The 16339-nt window shown below is 44.9% G+C and overlaps 1 protein-coding gene across 4 annotated transcripts in view; it reads left to right on the top strand.

The window, feature by feature from the left end:
- CFAP20DC (CFAP20 domain containing) overlaps window positions 1–16339 on the top strand; it is a 438163-nt gene that overhangs the window by 242328 nt on the left and 179496 nt on the right. The gene's annotated exons all lie outside the window — the stretch shown is intronic.

Raw genomic sequence — 16339 nt, 5'->3', positions numbered from 1 at the left:
CTCACCTGGTAGACCTCGTATCCTTATATTATTTCGCCGTCCTCTGTTTTCTGCATCGTCCATTTGGTCTGCCAGATAGTGAAGTTGGAAAGAATGAATTGATAGGTCAGAGGAGTGGGCATTCATTGTCTGGGTCATAGCTGTTGTGGTTGCCTCCACCGTGGTCACTCTTTCCCCCAAGTGCTGTATATCATCTTTCAGAGCCACCAGTTCAGCTTTATATGCATTTTCCAATCTGGCGACATAGTGCTCCATTTCCTCCCTTGATGGCATATTTTTTATTCTGTTGCTCAAGTCCAGAAGATCTGTCAGGACTGTCTTTCTCAGAACCTGGAGACCTTCATTCCCCTGCTGCTTCATCTGTTCCTGAGCTCCCTGCGGTGTGTCCTCATCTACCCTGGGAGAGCCCGTGTACTGAGATCGGGCGTCATTCCTCTGCTCCAGGGTCCCCGACCCCTGAGGCCTGGCCATCTGGTGAGAGTCATGGGCTTGAGTTGCCACCGTGTATGAGAGGCTAGGGGTTTGGTAGTCCTCTGTCTGCTCCATTATGGGGGGTGATTTCTGTCTCAGCCTTTCAGTGCCTGTGCAGTTTTGTGGGTCTTGCCTGGGCACTCCCTCCTGACCGTTTGGAGAGGTGTCTGGGGTTGTTATTTTCATTTGTGACCCTGCTGGTATCTGATCCAGAGGGTCTCTTATCTCCCCCCAGCGCTCCATAGATCCTCCCTCCGCCTCTGCCTGTGCTGCAGGCTCTGGTGTTTGTTTTTCTGTCACCGCGGCGCCATCTTGGCCTCGTGGTTCAGGCCCTGAACTACCCCCTCCTCCTCTGACCTGTATGCTGATCGGAGCCTGCTCGCATCCCTCTGTCTCCGTCGCTCCTCCGCTACCTTCTGCAGGGGTAAGTGTGACTGTCGGCGGTTCCCTCTGCTTAGTAGCGCTCCTTGCCTGGGGCGCCATTGCAGACCCCGCTCCACGCTGCTCTGACTGACCCGCTCCCGACATGAAGCGGGATATGTCCTGGGACAGGGATTCCACAGTGCTCGTCACACTGGAGGGTGCTCCTTTCTTTTTTCTGGCACCCATGGGGTTGTTTCTGGGTGCGATGGTACGCTGAGTATCAGTGATTCTGCCGACCTGGGCTGGGAGCTGAAGAGACCAGCGTTTTTACTCCTCCATAGCCAGGCCACCGATAATGAACATTTATAAGGTAAGGACCCAGCATAAGAGATACGCCTTGATGCTGGCTGTTGGCCTCCTGAGAATAATAATGAAAATCTATAAGGTAAGGACCCAGCATAAGAGATACACTGATGGGCTCCTGAGAATGATAATGAACATTTTATAAGGTAAGGATCTGGCATAAGAGATACGCCTTGATGCTGGCTGTTGGGCTCCTGAGAATGATAATGAACATTTGTTTTGCATTGATTTGCGCAAACTAATTAGCCAACTCATCACTAGATGACATGGTCTTATACAATTCCCAATGACTGCAGTATACTCCGGGTAAACGAAAACACAAATTAAGGCTTTGACCACAATAGTTGTCACCAGATCCAAGTTTGCTACATCTCAGCAATATAGAAGTGAATGGGGTCGAATTGCAGCACCTACACTACCGCGACAAGCAATATAGAAGTGAATGGGGTCGAATTGCAGCACCTACACTACCGCAACAAGCAATATAGACGTGAATGGGGTCTTATTGCAGCACCTACACTACCGCGACAAGCAATATAGAAGTGAATGGGGTCTTATTGCAGCACCTACACTACCACGACAAGCAAGTTGTGAAAAATCCAACTGAGTCTGCTTTCGTGCACCTTGCTTGTCATGGTCGCTGTAGTGTAAGGGCGGCTTTGCACGTTGCGACATCGCACGTGCGATGTCGGTGGGGTCAAATCGAAAGTGACGCACATCCGGCGTCACTTTCGACATCGTACTGTGTAAATGCTATATGATACGATGAACGACCGCAAAAACGTCGTTATCGTATCATCGTTGCATTCACCGACATTTCCATAATGCTGTTGCAGCGACAGGTACGATGTTGTTCCTCGTTCCAGCAGGCAGCACACATCGCTGTGTATGAAGCCGCAGGAGCGAGGAACATCTCCTTACCTGCCTCCACCGGCAATGCGGAAGAAAGGAGGTGGGCGAGATGTTTACATCCCGCTCATCTCCGCCCCTCTGCTTCTATTGGCCGCCTGCCGTGTGACGTCGCTATGACGCCGCACAACACGCCCCCTTAGGAAGGAGGTGGGTCGCCGTCCAGAGCGATGTCGCAGGGCAGGTAAGTGCATGTGAAGCTGCCGTAGCGATAATGTTCGCTACAGCAGCTATCACAAGATATCGCAGCTGCGACGGGGGTGGGGACTATCGCACTCCGCATCGCTATCATCGGCTTGCGATGTCGCAACGTGCAAAGTACCCCTTAGCCCTAACCTATACATGAACAAGTGACAAACAATATGGCCGCTCCGGGGTTGTCACACGTCTTTCCCATAATCCAAAAATACAATTATGCAGCGTTATCCAGCAATATGTCACATTGTATCGCTGCATAACTAATGGCAGATTTGTTTTTTTCATCCAGGAATCTAGGAAACATGAATGCTGTCTCCTGGGGGTTTTGTTTTAGTTTTGGGTGGGGGGTGGGGGGAGCTTTTAAATTTAGGATTAGTATTTTTCCGTTCTTGGAACAATGCGGCTTTTTCGTGACAACTGAACAAAATTCGTCTTAATTATTTAGTTTTAGAACTTTGTTATTTCTCACCGACAGAAGAGAAGACGTCGGCGCTCGGCGGGGGGGATATTGTTCCCATACATCAGAGACACAGAGCAGAACTTGTTACGTCTAAGTTATTTTTATTGTTTTACAATGATCTGATTTGCAATAGTCATTAACAAGATTAATATTTTACGGGGCTCCTTTAAATGAACCAATCAGGACGGAGTTTTCTAATGAAGATTAATAAGTGTATGAGATGGAACACATTAGGGTGATTGTTCTATTATTGCGGTGCAGCACTCCTCATCAATGCGACGCTAAGCGCGGCCGCTTTACAGCACAAACACACATGCCGGATTAATACACCCCAGCTGAATACGGAAGATATGAGCAGTGTACTGATGTAGCAGAGCTGAATGTGTCACCTAAAGGGAACGTGTCATCATAAAATGGCCCATTGGATAAATCCGTTTTTTTATGATAAATTTATATTTTTTTTGTTTACATAATTTTTTTATTGTTTTCAATATAACATTAGAGAATGAGAAAATCTAAAAATCAAGAGCAGATATTTTATAATATAACTTCACGATTTACTACCAATAGGACGGAAGATTCCACATCCTAAGGTTACATTTCAGACTTTTCAGCACAGACATTATGGCTATGTTCAGACGTTGCGTTTTTGCTGCTTTTGTGGTGAATGAAACTAACTTTATTTAAACATATGATGTAGACAAATGTCACACCAAAAACACAGCAAAAATGGAGAAAAACCTGCATTTTGGAAGCAATTTTTTACCGCCAAGAGAGCAGCTCTCTGATGGATTTCTTTTTCTTTTCAGCATATTGATGGCCGGTTTCTCTTCCATTCGGAGCTGTTGTGAATGTCATCCGAGTGGGTGCTGGTGTGGAGCTCCCTTTGGTGGACAGGAATGGTAATGAAGCTGAGTTTGAATCTGTGATTCAAACAGGTTATGGTATTAATTGGGAATCCAGGAAATCCTATTGCAGATCAGCCTAATCTATTTAGGAAAGCATTTTGTGCTTAGTGATAAATGTTTACTGCCTGCTTCTGAAGATGGTTGGGAGTTTAACCTTCTGTTTCTCCCGTTTATTCGGTGCCCAAATCCACTCCAGATATGTTTACTGTTTCTGTACTTAATTGCTGGATTTGCACTTAAGAGTGTTTCTGCTTATTCCATTTGATTCTGTGTTTGTTTTTTTTTGTATGTGAGGATCTGTCTTTCTGCTTTTGTGAGCAGGGCAGTTCCTCCACTAAGAAAGGGAGCTTGCTCCCTGTTCATGTTTGCATTATTTGCACTTTTGAATATTATTTGTTCTGTGATTTTGTTTCTTCCAATTATATCTGCAGTTCTGTTTAAAGTGTCTGGCACAAGAGTACCTGATATAGTGGGGGAGAGACCCAGTTGTCTCAGATCTTTTTTCCTATCAGGAATTTGGTATTTTTTGCAGGGTTTTCTGCTGGCCGCAATCAGTTATCTGTCCTGTCCTGTTGTATCTAGTAAGTCAGGCCTAACGTTTGCTGCTCTATATTTTCTATCTGGGTATTGTGATTTCTTACATCACCATCGTTTACATGTTGGGGGCTTCCTATTCCTTTGGGTGCTGCTCCGAGGCAAGTTAGGATTCCTCATTTCTATCTTTGAGGTGTAGATAGTTTCTCCGGTAGTGAAGAGGTGTCTAGGTGTGTTAGGAACATCCCACTGCTACTTCTAGTGTTGTCCGATAGATAGGAGATTGCAGTCAGCTTAGTTTCCAACTACTGTTGTGGTTTTGTTTTTTCCTGATTAATGGGATTTTTCGTGATTGTCCACGGTTACCAGATCATAACATGAAGCTCCATGTTGCAGGTTTACAGCAACAGCTTCCAAATGCAAATACCACACCTGAATCAGCTCCAGATCATTTTCCTGCTTAATTGATGATGGATTAATGAGGGAATCGCCCATGCAGCCCATTAAAGAGCTGCTGAGATTATTGTTCAATTACTTTTGGTCCCTTAAAAAAGAGGCAGCTACATATTAAAGAGCTGAAATTCTTAAATCCTCATTTCAATTAGCATGTGAATATCCTCAAATTAAAAGGAACTACACCCCATTTTTGCCCTATAAACTAAAGGTGGAGCCTTATTGGCAGTAGGATACTGATTAAAATGATACCTGTAGTTGAGATATCCGAGGATTTATTGCAAAGCAATTTTTGTCCAAACTTAACAAAATTATGTGTCATGGTTCTGATCCGTGGTCTTCTGTTCTCCAGCAGAGCCAATGTTCTGTTTTGTATTTTACGCCAGTGGACGGGTGGCTTCCCATCCTCGGTTCCTGCGCTGGTGTTGGGAGGGGCCTCTCTCCAGGCCTCCAGAACTCTAGTCCTCGGTGATTGCTCTGCTTCATTAGGGAGCAACCTCACCGGAACACCACCAGTCGTAGTTCCTGCCTTCAGTAAGTGCTCTGGTTCCCGTTTGTGCTTTGATATTGTCCTCCTACACTGGACCTGTTGTTACCACTGTCCTCCTCTGTCCCTGACTCTGCCGTTGTTCCCCAGCTCCTTACCTCTGACTTGTACCCTGACCTCGTCTCCGCTTCCCCCAGTGTACCTTACATGACTTCCTGGCTTCTGAGCTCTGGCTTGTGCTCTGACCTTGGCTTTTCTTCATCCCTGTGTTCCATGACCTCCTGGCTTCTGACCTCTGGTTTGTTTGACTTCCCCATCACTAGCTGCATCCGGTGACACCTAGTGGTAGTTCGTCACATTATGTAATTTGTCAGTGGTTTAAGCATTGGGGCAGAACTTTGTGTGTCGGGTGTGTTGTGTGCCTCCTGCCTTGCCTCCTTCTCATTATTTGAATTTCTTGCAGCCGTCACCATTACCGCTATTGGCGACGTGTGCGTATTGCTATTATGACATTGTCTTCATTAAAATGGTGCTGGTCCCGGAGTCAGCGCATGTGCATACCGTGATCTTTGGCGCCATTTTATTAAAGACACTGTGGATGCAAAAATGGGCAATGAAGGCGCATGCGCAGATTGATATTTTTTTTTATAAGCACATGCACCACCGCCGCTCATATTCATCTCCACAGTGTCCTCAGTAAAATGGTGCTGGAGATTGCAGTACACACATGCATAGATTCCGGCGCCATTTTATTGAAAACAACGTTACAAAAGCAATGAGTACGCTCTGCCAACAGCGGTAGTGGGGGTGTCGGCGCAAAATTTAAATAAAAAAAGGAGGTACACAGAGGAAGGAGGACACACACAGGGGAAGGAGAACACAGAAGAGAACATAGACAAAAGAATATGCACCAACTGTTGCAGCCAAACACCAGTGCTGCAGGAGACAAAAGATCAGCAACTTCACTGCTGCAGCCAAACACCAGGGCTGCAGGAGACAAAAGATCAGCAACTTCACTGCTGCAGCCAAACACCAGGGTTGCAGGAGACAAGAGATCAATAACTTCACTCCTGCAGCTGAACACCAGGGCTGCAGAAAACAAAAGTTCAGCAATTTCATTGCTGCAGCTGAACACCAGGGCTGCAAGCAACATGGCTCCAATAGCTTCCACAGACTTCCTCCTTCAACGGTGGGCAGTTCAGAATGATTTCTCTTTCTATTACCGACATCAGGTGACGGATCAGGTGACTATTTAAAGGAGATGAGAGTGGTCACAAACCGGCTGCACCTAAGTTGAACTAACCAGAGGCTATCAGCAAGGAAAATATCATTAACCCTTGCTGCACCAATAGAAAGCAAAACACAGAGTTGTCACAAGTCTCTCAAGTACGAAAGGCACAAGTTACATAGTGTCCCAAAACCTAGTATCAGATTCCCATTAAACCATTAGGTCACACACGTAACATACTTAATTATCTCACATATTTATTAAATTATTGAATTATTCTATATAGTTTTCCAAAATAACAAAAAGCATACTTTTTTTTGTTACAAATTATTAGTCACCTACCTATGGGTAGTCCGGTATCAAAGCTACCCTTCCCCCCCCACCTTTCTTAGAGCTGGGCTGCAATTTCTATGGTGCCGGTAGCTTTTATAGAAGCAGTGCCATATGGAGACCGGATATTATACCTTACTACAACTAATAATAATTGGAGACGATGATGCCATTTTACTAATGAAAGTCTGTTCCCAACTCTCGGAAAATGTATCGAACATTCTTCAAAGCTTTTCATGGTCAATAGTCATTGTTTACCAGCAATCAGCGAGGATTATTAACTTTTCATTGATTTTTACTTTATGATCATCAACAAACAATTTAATTGTTTAGAAAGAATACCCAATGAATCCTAAAATCTGACGGTGAATCTTTAGCCAGGCCAAGGCAGCCAATAACCATTGACTGGGAGCTGCGACCAACGTTGAGGCTCCGTCTGTGCAATGCATCATGCTCAATGAAATCAATCGCATGTAGAGAACGGCTAAACCGAAGCCCCATGAATATCGGATCAGCTCATAGAATGGAGTCTGGAAAATGATTTTTTTTTTCTTTAAGACTGTAGGATCTAATGAACTGTGTGATCCATTCATCAATTCCAAAAAGCTTGATTATAGATAGCGGGACTTGTATGAAATGTATCTGCCTAGTAGGCTCTCCCCGCGTTCCTCTCCTAAAAGAAATGGAACATGACAAACCTGTTTTCTGTGAGCCCAGTCATTAGTCGTCTACCACAACAAGCATTAAGAGCTGTGCATTCGAGAGCAGCTGCGCTGCACGGATAGCAAGCTTTCTTTAAAGAAGATAAATGGACATCATCCTTTTAATGCAGCAGTTTTGGAACGTACGACAAGACATAAATCATCCGGGTTCCTGTTTATGTATAAAATGTGCTGAAGGTGTGCTTTATGTTCTGCATGGCTAAACTCCGGCCATTCGCCTGTATCCTTAAAATATGTCGGAGTTAATCATTGCTACTATAATATTCACCCTAAAACAATAGTACGTGCCACTGTGCAATCACAATCACCGATGAAGACGTCCATTTTTGCATATTTTTCCCGACAATCATAATTCCCATCCTTCTGCAACCAGTTTTCATTTTTGTACTTCGGGGTGGGGGGTTTCTACTCTTAAGTGGGCTTTACACGCTACGAGATTGCTACAGCGATCTCGTTGGGGTCACGGATTTTGTGACGCACATCCGGCCACTGTAGCGATCTCGTTGTGTGTGACTCCTAGGAGCGATTTTGGATCGTTGCAAAAACATCCAAAATCGCTCCTCATTGACATGGGGGGTCCTCTCCCAATTATCGCTGCTGTCTCATGGGCGAAGTTGATCCTCGGCCCTGCGGCAGCACACATTGCTACGTGTGACGCCGCAGGAACGAGGAACCTCTCATTACCTGCCACACGCCAGCAATAAGGAAGGAAGAAGGTGGGCGGGATGTTCGTCCCGCTCATCTCCGCCCCTCCGCTTTGATTGGGCGGCCGCTTAGTGACGTCGCTGTGACGCCAAGCGAACCGCCCCCTTAAAAAGGAGGCGGTTCGCCGGTCACAGTGACGTCGCCGAGCAGGTAAATACGTGTGACGCTGCCATAGCGATAATGTTCGCTACGGCAGGGATCTTCATATATCGGCATAACGATAGGGGTGGGTGCTATCACGCTCGCCATCGCAAGCATCGGCTAGCGATGTTGCAGCGTGTAAAGCCACCCTTATTCCCAGAGCCACAATTTTTTGTGATGCTAGCCACTACTTATGGGGAGTGTGGGCAGGAGCGTAGTCAGGAAAGCCGGGGTCTGTAACAGGAAGACACGTATAAGCACAAGGAAAAAGCAGAGACTTAGTCAGGGCGATATCTGAGAGTCAGAAGTCCAGAAGAGCATGTATTAAGTTCAGGGAGAAAAGAGAGACTTAGTCAAAGCGATATCCAAGGGTCAGAAGTCCAGGAGAGCACATATTAAGGCTATGTTCACATTTCCGTTGTTTAGGATCCGTCACAATCCACCGCTCTGATAAACAACACAATCCGTTTGACGGATTCCGTTGTTTCCCATAGACTTGTATGAGCGACGGATTGCGACTGATGCCCTTTGCGTTGCATCCGCCGCCTGACTGATCAGTCGTAGAACGACTGACCATCGGGCGGCAGGAACGCAGCATGTAACGTTTTTTGAGCAGCGGAATCCATTAGTTTTCACTGCGCATGCTCAGATCTTGTGTGTAATCATTTAAATCAATGTCTCTGTCGGCGGCCGAACGATAAGCTGATCGCCCGGCGGCCGGCTTCTGTGAGCGATCAGCTGATCGACCAGCGGTCGGCTTCTGTGAACGATCAGCTGATCGCCCGGCGGCCGGCTTCTGTGAACGATCAGCTGATCGCCCGGCGGCCGGCTTTTGTGAACGATCAAGCTGATCACTCTCATAGGCCGGCCGCCAGGCGACCAGCTGATCGCTTTCATAAGCCAGCCGCCGGGAGATCAGCTGATCGTTCGGCCGCCGAGAGAGCCATTGATTTGAATGATTACACACAAGATCTGAGCGTGTTTAGAGCACTCGCGCACTGGCCCTCCTTTTAAAGGGTTATTTCCAGTAAATGCCTCTCAGCATAATATTTAAGGCACCCTCCCATTAGGGGAGGTGCCTGTGAAACGTCCTTAGTTTGGCTACCAGTCTGCCAGCTAGTTGTCAGGTCTCGAGCTCCTGTCCCGTTATCCTTGTGTCCGTCACCTGTACCTGTCTTCCCATACCAATCTGTCCCTGCTGTGCTCACCATACCTGTCTGTACCTGCCTGCCTGTCTGCCTGCACCTGTGCCTATACCTGAATCCGTCTCCTGTCCTAGGCAGTCAGCTGCCACAGTCCTGATCACTGCCCTGGGAGTGGTACTTGCGGTAGTTGTTTAGTTAAGCTCATACCACCAAAGGGTAAACCCGGGCCCCCCCTGTGGTCCAGTGGGTCCACTACTTCTGCTCTCTGTCTATATACCGGCCATGAGTGTTACATTCCCACAGAGAAAATAGGAACTTGACTATTCAAGTAATTGCCTTGGAACCCAATAACATATGTCATTGCATAATTCAATTAAATCTTTATTGGATAGATAAAAATGTAAAAATACAAAAGAATGTCTCCAAAAACAGATCCCCTCAAAGGGTAGATATTATATTGGGAACACCTAGCCAGAAGACTCCCCGTATAGTATAAATCAGGATTACAGCTGGACCAGCCAATAATAACCATATAGTCTATTATATAATTAATGAATGAAAAAACATATTTGGCAAAGTCACAAAGTATAAAACACAAGTGTGTTAAGAAATGTCAAATATAAGTCACATTATGAACACATAGCTGTACAAAGGAAGGTCCTATAATAACACGCAATATACCTATAAGGGAGTCAGCAGGAGAGAGGTAATGGCGTCCCCCACACCCAACGCACGTTTCACATTAGCGATGCTTCTTCCAGGAGCTAATTTTTCTTAATTGCCTTGGAAGATACAATATACTCAGTGGGAATTCTGGAATATTCGAGAAGAAATGTCCACAAATGCCATATAGATGTTCTAATAAATAATCCATACTCCAACCCCCGATACTCTGGCATGTCAAAGCCAGAACTAATGAAGTGTATTTCCAAGTGTTACGTCCGTCTCGATTTCTTCCTTTTAATTTTCCCCGTACATGTGGCGATTTCTCCGGTGAGCACATTAGGTTAAACCGTGGTCAGGAGAACTCTATGAAATAGTTATCTTCATGCATTTTTTATTTGCGGATGGTTCTTCACGAGGGCGAGAAATTTAAAAGTCAAATTAAAACTGGAGCTAATGGGCCTCTTGGGGAAACTATTTAAAAACTTTAAGTTTTCAGTAGACTCCGGAATCACAAGAAGCGATCGCACGAGTTCATTTACATTCCTCAGTCACTGTCCACCAGAAGTATCGCTGAACGATTACAATAAATGAAGCATGTTCAGCCTGAATTACATCAAAGCAGGAAAAGCCTTAAAGGACTTACTGCAAGGCAGGTGTTAATTATAATTTCAGACTTGTGAATTTCTCACATATTATTAGAACCCAAACTGACAATGAAATGCAAATGAATCGCCCGTAGCTATGACCACTATTTTCCATCAATTATTGAGAAAATTGCAAGTTTCTCTAATGCCGTAACTGGACAATGTTTTGTTTCATTTTTTTTCTGGGGTTATTTTTTTTATTTTTCTTTCTGTATTCGAATCACTCGGTTGGAAAATATTATAGAGAAGTAAATGAATACTTTTGTTTTTCGATGTTTTTGTACTCTTGTTCTTTTTTTTTTTAGTTTATTGTAAGGTATAAAGTGGTATAATTATAGATTTTAATTGTAGTCATCGTTAATGGTCTCCGAAGAAGCATTGAAGGCTTTCAGTGTGCATTTCAAGGGCTTTTATGGTTTATAATGGACTATTTGCATATGGAGGAACAATGCGAGCAGAAAACAAGGCAATCTGTGTTTAATTACGGACATATAATTTATTTTGTGGGGGACAAACCTCATGTGTTGATCCTGTAGATTAGTGGTCTCCAACCTAAGGGGTACTTTGCACGTTGCGACATCGCTACTGCGATCTCGTCGGGGTCAAATAGAAAGTGACGCACATCCGGCGCCAGTAACGGCGTCACAACGTGTAAAGCCTAGAAACACCGATAAACTATCGCAAAAGCGTCGTAAATCGGTGATCTGTGTAGTGTCGGTCATTTCCATAATTTCGCTGCAGCGACAGGTACAATGTTGTTCCTCGTTCCTGCGGCAGCACACATCGCTGTGCATGAAGCCGCAGGAGCGAGGTACATCTCCTTACCTGCGTCCCGCCTGCAATGAGGAAGGAAGGAGGTGGGCGGGATGTTTACATCCCGCTCATCTCCGCCCCTCCGCCTCTATTGGCCGCCTGCCGTGTGACATCGCTGTGACGCCACACGACCCGCCCCCTTAGGAAGGAGGCGGGTCGCCGGCCAGAGCGACGTCGCAGGGCAGGAAAGTTCGTGTGAAGCTTTCGTAGCGATAATGTTCGCTACGGCAGCTATCACAAGATATCGCATCTGCGACGGGGGCGGGGACTATCGCGCTCAGCATCACTACAATCGGCTAGCGATGTCGCAGCGTGCAAAGTACCCCTAAGGCTGTTGTGAAAGTCTAAATAGGTGGGTAGTAACCAGGAACCAGTCTACTGACCCAATCAGTAATTGGGATGAAAGCACTGAGAATATGCCCCACTAGCTCATCGATTTCAATGGGAAGAGTTTACTTACACCAAAGACAAAATTGATCGTGGCACCAGTGAAACGCTGGTGTGTGCAGATCAACTGCACCATGGACCGGGCTCACCTTGGAGGGGCGTGACTAAGTGAGTCCCGAGTGTTCACTAGAGCATCTAATGGTAAGGTTAGGTTTGGCTGCCGGTAGTCACCAGAACCACTCCAGGATAGTCCCCGAGGCTGCCGTAGCTTACTGGAGGTTCAGAGACACAGGTGTGAGGTACAGGTGGACAAAAGCAAAAGGCATAGTCAGGCAATTCGAGGTCAGGGCAGTCAGCATGGGTTCAGTAAACGTTGCCGAGCTCAGGAGCAGAGAGGATAGGATAATCGAGTAGGCAAGCCTTGTGGCAGGGAAATATGGCATATGATGCGACACTCAAAAACCAAGGGGTACACTAGGGACAGTTAACAATGGTGGGCGCTAGCACTAATGAGGGGGAAGCTGGAACACCTCCTTGACTGACCTGCAGCTGTACCCTACACTCCTTGCCAGTGCCTATACAAGTTTCAGCACCTGTCACCGAACAGGATACCTAAGACCCTGGCAGACCCTGTAGTAGCCCTGGCTAGTGAGCTGGCAGGTGAAGGATGCTAGCCTCACCGCTGAACTGATACACACCAATGGAAGGAAAGTCAGAGGGGGGAAACACACCAACAGACTGCTGCAGTCAGCACCAAGAATGCAGCCTACACAGCATCTTGCAAGAGGGCTCCACCAGCTCTTTCCACCTCCACATCCAAATGAATGTGAATAACCAGCACTCTCTACAGGGAGAAGAGAGTATATATAGGGACTGGGAGTGGTCCAAAAGTGAATGAGAATGCTTGTTTGCAAGGAGAAAATGACAATTACCTTATCTTTACCAAAGTAAAAGGAATATATTTAATCTGCAGAGTCTCACAAGGCAAAGAGATTCTGGCCCAGAACCTGTCACTAGTTTCTTAACAGAGAGAGACGACCGTGACACCGGGGCAGAAAACAGGAGAGACAATACGGAGAGCACCTTGTAGGAATCTAGACACAAGATAAACTTCTGGATCAGGCGAAGAGTAGTACTATAGACCCATTCCGGTTCCGTAATCTGTAGCCGCTGGATCCGGACCGTCAGCATTAGAACCTGCGATCAGTCAGTGCTCTTAATACACAGCGTGGTGACTGAACCTGCACTGGTACCGCCCCCATGACTGAAACCCAAATGCTGCTGAGAGGCTTAAAGTCCTTTTCCTCCAAACAGCATGGATCAAAGTGCAGGCGCCGAGAAGGTTCTGAATGCTATTAAGGCGGTTGTCTACTACTTGACCAACCTCTTCTCATTCCCTTTGTTTGGCCCCATTAAAATAATAAAGATTATACTCTCCTCCCATGTTAACGGTGTCTGCACTCAAGTTCCATAGGCTCACTAGAGGTTGTGATGTCACTCGAACCCAATCACCGCCGATTTCTCTCTCCCAGACGTCGAATAAATCATTAACCAACAGAAAGTGAGATTTATGGCTGGATCTCACTTCATCTTTTATTATTTGTCTGAATGCGGGAAGAGAGAAACCGGCAGTGATTGGGCACGGGGCCCGCGTGGCATCACAACTTCACATGAGCTCCGGGACTGCAAGCGCCGACATCGATGGAAAGACACCAACTCATGAGGTATAGGCACCTTTCCAGTAAAGGCTTTTTTATTTTAATGGGGACCAACATTGAGAATGAGAAGGGGTTGTCCAAGTAGTGGACAACCCCTTTAACCTGCAGAATAACCCCAAATCACTGACATTAGCAATCTTGTGCCATCTACCTATGTGCAGTGATTGTCAGCAGTGGTCATGTGTCATTAACGGTATGTAACTGCTGCAGCTCCATAATCAAATAATGGCGGGAAGAAGACGAGCGGGGACAAGCACGTTGTACATAGTTTTTATTTTGTTACTTTACGCAGTAACTTGGCTTTGGACATTCCTGTTTAACATTGTTTTCTGTTTATTTTTAATATATTACATTTTACAGTGTAAAACATAAATTCTACAAGACAATATGGTTATTTTACGTCAGTGATGAAAAACGGAAAGCTAAAGAATGAAAAAAGAAAAATGGAAAAATTAATGTTGTTTTGGTTTTTTTTTATGACCCCAAAAAAACTAAGCGTAAAACTAGAAACAAAACTCTATGTTGATAGTAAATTAAAAAAAAAAAAAGTATTAATTTAAGAAAACTATAAATAAATAAGTTTGTGGTCCTGAAAGGCAACTTGGCTTGGTCTTTAAGGGGTTAATAAACTTAGCGATTGTTTTAAGGGTGGAAAAAAGAAAAACACATCAAAAACGTGAAAAAGAAAGGTGAACAAAGCAATGAACCTTCAACGGTAGCGGGTCTGACTTTCAAGTGATAACTTTGTGGTTCCGTTTCATGTTCGTTTTATGGATTTTTGACGCCAATGGCCGATTTATCATAAAAGAATCTCAAGGTGGAAGTGTTACTTGTCTTTAGCTCTTCTGCAATGTAGGTTTTGTCTAACAACTATTATATCTACGGTCAGACAAAGACCTCAGAGCGTAAATTAATATTTCATTATGTGCATGTTGCGCTCTATTTCCTTATATTTTGCCAAAATATTGATAACTCGCTCGTCTTCCATTGGTGGAAAGTTTTTATTCTGTGTATGGAGACATATCGATTAAAGAAGTACATGGTGGAGTACAGAGGGCGCCCCTGTAATAACTAAGTCCAGGCTCGTCTGCGGAGAAGACACATTTGTACGAGTATATCTCGTATATCCACTTTTGTACAAATTCTAAGTTCCATTCATTCACTTTGTCTTTGTTTCTGTTTTGTTCAAAAACTCTTGAAAACTTTTATAAAAGATTAAACCACCTCAAAACTAAAAATAGACTCCCTACATAATGGTGTTGTCACGAGTGTATGACGGCCTGATGTGATCTCAGGGGGATCTGGGATCAGAAGGTCACACCATATTGTTGATCTCAGATCCGATTTAGTGCTCGCTCAATATTTAGCCTGAGGTAAAGCTTATTTTATTCCATCCGGCACAGAAGAAGTTAAGGTTACTTCTATCCTGCAGTGATCTAACAGGTAGCTGGAATTTTGGCTGCCTCCACTCCCTTCTGCTAAAAGTATCCACTTCTCACTCCTCCCTATGTCGGCTATAGCTCATACCTATGCTGAACATGTTGAAGGAGCTCGTCACTACATAGCTATGGAGCCGTTACTATTTCAGCTGTGAAGTTTCCTACTGATCTTTTTGTTGTGTCTTTCCATAGCTGCTTGTCTTGCCTTCCTCGTGTTGTTTTATTGTAGAGGTGAGACTAGATTCTCACTGGCAATCACTGGCCAGGGTGAGTTCAGGACCAGTGAGGGCCTAGGCAAGGTGCGGCGCACGAGGTAAGGACCTGTCTAGGGACGTTAGGGAGTGTAGGGATCAGCCTCAGGTGAGTGTTAAGAGGTGAAAAAACACCTAATTAACATTTAATAATATACCTTAAAAGGTCAGAGGACCAAAAAATCCTAATAGTGGAGGAGTGACAGAAACAGTATATCGAATAATAATTACAGGTAGGTAATAGACTGGCCCTAATGAGCCTTAAGTGTCTCCCTACCTAGCAATGGCAGGTATGATGCCCTAGGGCTGTGACGCCTCCATTCACCGACAGGAATCCCTACAAATCCCTAAAACACCCTATACTCAACTAATTAAAGTGCACCAACACAAAAGAAACATTAAAAAGAGGTATCAAAATAGTCACCAACAGGTGCGTAAAGCCGGGCAACAATATGCCATGTAAGAACTAGTACTCATCTGACAACAAGGTCCAGCAGTTGAGTTCCTCGGCATGCCGTACTGAGTCAAATGAGTAATACGGTAGTTATTTCTGATATGACATATTGTTTCCCAGCTTTACGCACCTGTCGGTGACTATTTTAATACCTGTTTTAAAAAAAATAAATAAATAAAAAATGTGTTGGTGCTCAGTAGGGCCAGTGTATTTCCTACCTGTATTTATTATACATACCATTTCTGTCACCCTGCCTCCACTATTGAGTTTTTTTGTTGGTCATCTGACCTTTTAGGGTGTATTATTAAAGGCTAATTTTTAATGAGGTTTAATACTTTTTTGGTCTTTTTAGTAAGTACACCCCTTTGTTATCAGCTGCAGCTTTGTTTTTATCCTTGAGTGTTAGGAGGCAACCTCGCTCCCCTCTCCCTAGCGCAAGGGTCTACCTTTGTATTGTTTCTCTGTTGTACCCTACCGCTGTGAGCCACACAACACGGGTCCCCGAGCCACACATAATGTGTTCCCAAGCCACACATCACGGGTCTGAAAG

This window comes from Anomaloglossus baeobatrachus, chromosome 8 (assembly GCF_048569485.1).
Source record: "Anomaloglossus baeobatrachus isolate aAnoBae1 chromosome 8, aAnoBae1.hap1, whole genome shotgun sequence".
Classification (NCBI taxonomy): Eukaryota; Metazoa; Chordata; class Amphibia; order Anura; family Aromobatidae; genus Anomaloglossus; species Anomaloglossus baeobatrachus.
Note: the sequence above shows the minus strand (reverse complement) of the source record. Positions and strands in the feature narration are given on the sequence as shown.